We start from the raw sequence: 7227 nt of genomic DNA on the forward strand, positions 1-7227 counted from the left end.
CGGGCGCCGCTCTCCAGCACCGGCGGTGGCTCCTCTCCGGCGCGGAGGGCACCTACATTTGCATGATAAATTGACCAGACAGGCGGCAGCCAATGAAATATTCAAATTAGGCCGGAGGGGATGGGATGGAGTCCCTGGGGCTCCCCATTTGAGCCGTTGGCTGGAGCCGGCCTTACTACCTCTCCATCAGCGCCCTCTAGAGGCGGGACAACGCGGGCGGCAGCTCTGGCCCAAGGTGCAAAAGGCCGTTGGGGTGGGGGATGGGGGGTGGGCTTGGTCTGAAAGGAGGTAGGGTTGGAGTGCTTTGGGGCTCCAAGAGGCTTTGGGGCTGAGCTAGTGGAGTAAGTAGGTTGTAGGGTTTCTGCATACATCTTGCCCTTGAACCTGTTGATGGGTTGCAGAAGGAGTTGGTGACCCCAGAGCGGGATTTAGGAAGGGCTCTAGCCCCTCCCCCATTGCCTTTGTCTTGTTTCCCCTAACCACCTAGCATTTACGTTAAAATAGTAGGTTTCCTGCATTGATTATCTTCAACAGAAGATCCTTTTCCAAGCCAGACCACAATGGACCTCCCCAAAGTCCCTAAAATACTGAAAATGCTGAGCAGATCTATTCAGCAGGCCCTGCAGCTCAGCTGGAAAGTGGTGTGGAACTCTCCAGGGGGTGCACCAGGCCCAGAGCTGTAAATGTGGCTGGGCTGTGGGCACCTGGCCCCTGGGAACCGGCAGGACAGGCAGGCCAGCAGCTAGCGCTGGGCCCTCAGCAGGGCGGGCACAACTTCCCTCTGGGCAAATAAATGGCTTCCTGGAGGAAGCATCCTGGCTTCCAAGTAGCTGGCGAGAGTGTGAGCTGAGAGAAGAGGCACTTGCACGGTATTGATTGGCCTGTCGGAGGCCTGGGCAGGATGTGTAAGAGCACATCAAGAGACTGACTCTGCAACCAGGAGCCCTTGGCTCCACAGCCACCTGAAGAGCTGGCCTCCTGGCGTGGCCCCACCTGGGGGTCCTGACTTAGCTGGGACTTTTGCGAGGGAGCCCAGGAGCCCTGAACATTTTGAAACTGCTGAGCATCTCTTCCTCCCACCCCATCCCCCATTCCAGGCTTCTTATTAAAGTTTTTTGTTTTTGTTTTTGTTTTTAGAAGTGTGGCTTTCTTCGACCGATGTGGAGTGAGAACTTTATTCTTTCTTTCTCCAACTCAACAAAGCATAGTCATGGGTCAGCTGACTGCCTGGGAGGGAACTTGACCCCCACCTCTCTCCCCAGACAAAGGGGTCTGCAGGGATGGTCTGACTTTCCTCTAGGCCCTTCTCTCCCAGACAAGCTCAGGGCAAGCCAAGCATCTACAGCTGTCCTCCCCTGCCCCTTAACCAGGGGTGCCTAGGGGCAGGAGCCTCTCAGGGCCTGGCCCCCAGCTGGCTCCATAACTAAATACACGTAACAAAAATACTAAATGCAGATACACATTTGGGAGAGAGTGAAATATGGGCAACTCCAAGTAAGTTGCCAAATTACAGGACTAATTCATAAGCCTTTTTGCATAATTTGGAGTTTCTAGGAGCATGTTGACCAAAGAAAAGGACTTTTGACCCCAGGCGTGATAGGAATGCACTAGGCAAACACCTGTTGGTAGAGGCAGATTCTGACACAAAAAAGACCTCCCTGCTTTCCCAGATAATCTTCATGTGCAGTGGATTTGTGTACCCGGCTAGGCTATAAAGTTCCCTTGTGAGAAGGCCTATGAAGGGAATAAGCTCCTTCCTTCTGGTCTAGCTGAGCCAATGTAATCAAGTCTTACCTGGGGAAAGATGATACTTGCAAATGAGCCAGAGTTACCTCCCTGCAGTGAAATCTATGGAGGAGTCAGTCCTGCCTGACAGGTCCAGAGATCAAATCAAGTGCCCTCCCCGCCCCCACTCTGTTAGGTGGGAAAGGTGGGAAAATTTAGGATTGTCTATCCAACCCAGCACTCAGCTAATCTCCACTGAACCATGAATGAGGGAGTCAATGAGGCATGCAGCAAAGGGGAAGAAATAAGTCAGTTTCTCTTAGGAGGTAAGTACCAATAAGCAGCACACAGTGGGGCTGCTCTGCACTTACCCAAGTGTGCAGTTGTACATCATGGGGGACTGCAGCTTTGATTGTGGTGATGGAGGACCTAGGTGTGGCCCATAACTCACCAAGCCAGCTGGAACAAGTCACCCCCACACTCTGAACCTGGTCTCCTCCAGGAAAGACCTCTGTCTAAAGCAACTAGCAGGGACTTGGTAAGGAAACAGTCTATCAAAGTAAGAGATGCCCTTTGGAACCTTTTGGCTGTGATCTTTTTGCTAGGAGCTTTAGGGATCTGACCAGGATTGGAAAGAGGCACCTGTGTTACTAGCTATGCACCCCTGGGAGCATCCCAGTGAGACCCACTTCCCAAGGCCTTGGTGAAACAAAGCTCGCCTAGTATGCTCACTTGGGATGACGTGTGTCAATGCTTGGTAAAGAGCTCAGTATACTCTAATTGTCCAGTAAATGGTGAACCCTAAAGTCAGTGTGAGAAGGCAGCCACAGAGTCAGAACTCCCAGAAGGAAGATACTATAAACGAATGAGACTGTGGTGGCACACGCCTGTAATCCCAGCACTCTGGAGGGTGAGGCAGGAGGATCGCTTTGAGTTCGAGACCAGCCTGGGCTACATAGTGAGTTCCAAGTCAGTCTCAACTACATAGTGAGACCCTGTCTCAAAAAAACAAACAAAAGAAAACAAGATGAGATTGGATACACCTTAGGATGCAAGCAAATGCATAGAATGGGGCAAAAGAAAAGGAGAGAGAGAGAGAGAGAGAGAGAGAGAGAGAGAGAGAGGGAGGGAGCTTCCTGGAAGGAGCAGGAGTTTGCAGGGCTGATAAGGCAGGCTCCTTCAGATCTTTCTGTGAGCTCATTAGAAGAAGAGTGTGATAAGGAGCCACGCTGATATTTCTGTTTTCCCTCTTCATAGTGACTGGGATTTGCAACATCCAGGTCAGATGGAAAATAGAAACTGGGAAAACCTGACACTCTCATTGATTTGCTCTCTTTGCCATCGCTACTTGTGAGAGAAAGAAATGTGACTTCAAAATTGCAATTAGGAAGCAGCCTGCTTAGCGTTCCTCCAGAAGCTCCCTTCCTGCCCCTGCTGCTCACCCGCCTAGTTCCTTCGGCTTCCTAGGGACATAGGTTCATTCATGGCTTTCAGCAGAAGCAGGCCGGACAAACGTGTCACACGTCCCTGTAAGAAGCTCCCAAAGACCATCAGCACTTTCCTCACACTGCTTTTTTTTTTTTTTTTTTTGGTCAGATGCTTGAGAGGATGGAAATTTCCCCAATGTTCTAAAAGTATTAACTTCCTTTCAAACATTCTGTAACCTTTACTGTTTTGTAACTTGATGAAAAGGTCATTTTGTTCGAGGGTGCAGCTGCTCCATAATTGTTCAGCTATGAGGGTGAATTCCATCCAAATCCCAAACTCTGTAATGGGATCCAAGCATACACACACACACACACACACATACACACACACACACACACACACACACACACACACACACCATGTACTAGAGATGAAGATTCTCCTGTGCACAGCTCTGTAGCCATATGCATATGAGTTTCCATTGGTACCCATGCTCATGCAGACCACAGGGTGTTGGGTTTTGGTTTTTTTTGTTTTTTGTGGGGTTTTTTTTTAGACAGGTCACTGTGTAGTTGAGACTGACCTGGAAGTCACTATGTAGCCCAGGCCAGTCTTGAACTCATAGCGATCCTCCTGCCTCAGCCTCCTGAGTGCTGGGATTACAGGCATGCGCCACCACACCCGGCAGGGGTGTTGGTTCTAAATTAACATCTCTAACCTTCTTCAAAATGATTTCTTTATAGGAAAAAAAAAAACATAAAATTCAATCTTTTGAAAAGGTTTCACTAAACATTTGTGCTGGACACATTTCTGATTTTTTAAAGAAATGGTCTAGTCAGTGTCTAACAACATTTCTTTGCAGTCCTTACCATAAATGCTGTCAGAAACCCAGGAAAGTTGAGGTCTTCTTTTTTTTTTTTTTTTTGTCTGTCTTTTGCATGGTGTCAGTTTCTTAATTGTCAGTGCTTCTCTCAGCCCCTTCTCTTTTGCTTTTACCTTTCTAAGCTGATATATTCTGGGAACCAGATGTCTGAGCACTTTACATTTATATTTAAAATAAGGTCTGAGCTAATAGGCTCAAATGAGAACGTGAAGAAATTCTCTGAAAGGAAAACTGCATGAAGTTTAGACCCCACAGTGTGGGTCTACATTTGTATTTTACTTGTCAAGAGATATCACGTTTGCCTGTAATTCTTGCTCGAGTGACTGAGTTTTTAGATGATAGATTTCCAGGCAAATAGGGAGCATCTGATCTAAACTGTGTAATAAATCAGCGAGGGCACTCTATAAGATTAACATTCGTTAAAGTGAAGAGAGAGAATTGATACTTTTAAAAGGATACAACTTTTACTTAAAAGCAACCACTTTTAGAAGGTCTCTGGCTGCAGAAAATGGCAGTAAAAGGAAGTGGGGCTTCTGAGCATAATGCAGAATCACCTGGATAATCTCTCTTTGGAAAAAAAAAGCCTGTAGGATTTATACCCCATATTCATTCTCTGTCCGTTCCTGGCTCCAGACTGGTCTGCATTTCTGTGGTATCTGACTTCTGACTTCCTGTCATTCAAAAATGTAGAAGACTATGTGAATCACACATGTATGGTGTATTGTAACTCAAGGGCCAGCACATGCAAAATCAGCATTCAGGCACCTGAAGTCCCCCTGACACCTTCCAACCCCAACCTTCACACTGGCAGGCCACCTCTAGCCTTAATTTTGAGCAAACACTTTCTTGACTTGCAGTGTAGTTTGAACGCTTAAGGGTGCATCCCTGTGCATGTTCATCAATGAAATAATATTGAATAAATCATTTTGTGTCTTGTTTTTTAAGCAGCATTGTGTGCAAGACCTAACTATGTGGATATGTATAGTTGGTCATTTTCAAAACTGCCCTATGAATGCATCTCAATATATTGTTTTGTTTATTTATTTATTGTTTTTACTTTGTGGGCTATTGAAAATGCTGCTGTGAGTTGCTCATGCCTGTGCCCCAGTACACTCTGTTATACATATGTTGGGGGGGGGATCGCTTGGGCATAAATGATCCATATTTAGGATATCCTGAAACATGCTGTTTCTAAAACTGATTGGTTTTTTGTTTGTTTGTTTTTATTTTGTTTTGTACCACTGGAGATTGGACCCAGGGCCTTCACACTGAGCTACATCCCCAGCCTTTTTTGTTTTTTATTTTGAGACAGAGTCTTGCTAATTCCCTAAGTTATCTAGGCCAAGCTGGAATATGAGATCGCCCTGCCTCAGTCTCCCAGATTGGTGAGATGACGGATATGCACAGCCAAACCCTGGAGAATGGTGTGTATTTGAAACAATCCCATTCTGCATCCTTGCCAACCTACAGCATTGCCAGCCATGTTTTTTCTTCTTTTAACATTTTCTAATAATGGCTGTAGTTGCGGACTCTTTGTATTTAATTTGATTTCTGTGGTCCGTAATGAGTTTGAGCACACTATGTATTTGTGTTCATTTGGCTTTCCTTATTTGTGAGGTTCTTGTTCAAGTCCCTTTTTTCCATTGAATATTTACTCCATACTATTTCACTGACGTCCTGTATTGGCCAGTTGTTTTTAAATTGGTTTAAGATCATGGGCCAGATCAGAAAGATTTCAGTGGGATCTTTTGATTATATTTCCTAGAATGCTTTAGTCTGCAAAACATGTGACCCCCCCCCACTCACCCTGCATAAAGAAATTGTCCTACGGTAGCCGTTTGGCTCAGTTCTGTCAACAGGAAGCAGTGTTTCTACCCTTGCGCCATCATCTCACAGAGAACGTGTGTGTGCTGAGGATTTCCAAAGGGCTAAAACTGGTCAGTGAGAGTCCTGGCTTCTTTGTCTACGCAAACAGGGAAGAGAACAAAAAAACGAATGAAAAAATGAATGAAAAAATAAATAAAACTTTTCGTTAATCCATGGACCCTAAACACTTCTTTCAGTTTTCAGGGACCACTTCTGGGGAGCAGCAGTAGTCACCAGAGACTATAAAGTGGGGGACAGCCTTGCTGAGCAGCTCTGCAGGATAGAATGAATATGAGAAGCAGGTGAGTGATGAGCCCAACCCAAACCACCACCACATTTACTTCCAAGCCTGTCCGTAGTTTTTCTAATTTAATTTTTATTTTATTTTGTGATTTTGCTGGGGATTGAACTCGGGTCCTTGCTCTTGCAGGCAGGCAGCGGAACCACTGAGCCAAATCCCTGGCCCTCTAATTTAATTTTAAAATTCGCGTGGAGTAAAATCCACTCTGATTTGCGGCAGGTCCGCAGTCACACATCTACCACCGCAGTCCAGAGTTGGGACGATCCATTACCCACTCCCCCACGCCCCTGCCGGTTCCTCTGCGCTGCCCTTTTGTAACCCATCTCTCCACCACCTGCCCTAAACTCCCACCCTGCCCCGAGAGGAGCCATTGTACCACTGACTCTTTTTTCCTATAGTTTTGCCTTTCTAAGAATGGAGCACACGTGGACTTTATACCGATGTGCATCGGTTTGAATCAGACTTCTATCACATGGTACAGAGCATTGGGATTTTACCAGCGTTTTTGGGGGTGTCGATAAGTTTTGTCTCATCCATGCTGAAAAATACTTCTTTGTCTGAATGTACAGAAATCTGTTGACCCATTCCTCTCAACTGAAGGACAATTGAATTGTTCCTGGAGAATAAAGCTGCTACCCAGTAGCTTTTATGTGGATAGCTTGTCTTTCGTCTGAGGTCTTATTATATAGAAGTGTCTTTGCTAGGCCCTATGGAGGAGGAAGTCTAATGTTGTAAGAAAGATTCCAACCAGTTAGGCTTTTTCTTAAAAAGAAACAAACAAACAAAAAAAACAATAGAAAGGGCTGGTGATACAGCTCAGTGCAAAGACCCTGGTTCAACCCCAAGTGCAAACAAAAACAGACAAACAAAAACTGCCAAATGGTTCCCTAAAGGAATTATACCATTGTGTATCTACCCCTGAAAAGAACAGGAAGTTCTACTTTCTGCCAAGGAGGCTCTGATGGACATAAAGTTCTTTGCAAAGACTGATAGAGCCTGGCCAGGGGCCTAGTGGGAGAATTAG

General features: G+C 45.9%; 1 long non-coding RNA gene across 3 annotated transcripts; it reads left to right on the plus strand.

Annotated features, from left to right (window-relative positions):
- The first annotated feature begins 291 nt into the window (after positions 1-291).
- On the plus strand, positions 292-6961 carry LOC104874026. Of its 3 annotated transcripts, XR_004517995.1 has the most exons (4): positions 5294-5460; positions 5802-5973; positions 6100-6204; positions 6602-6961. It is a non-coding gene; the product is annotated as an uncharacterized LOC104874026 (long non-coding RNA). The 3 variants fall into 3 exon arrangements; XR_783632.2 differs by lacking the exons at positions 5294-5460; positions 5802-5973 and adding an exon at positions 292-2051; XR_004517994.1 differs by lacking the exon at positions 5294-5460 and having other exon boundaries at positions 5610-5973.
- Positions 6962-7227: the final 266 nt, after the last annotated feature.

Source organism: Fukomys damarensis, unplaced genomic scaffold (genome assembly GCF_012274545.1).
Source record: "Fukomys damarensis isolate Sample0158 unplaced genomic scaffold, DMR_v1.0_HiC HiC_scaffold_19, whole genome shotgun sequence".
NCBI lineage: Eukaryota > Metazoa > Chordata > Mammalia > Rodentia > Bathyergidae > Fukomys > Fukomys damarensis.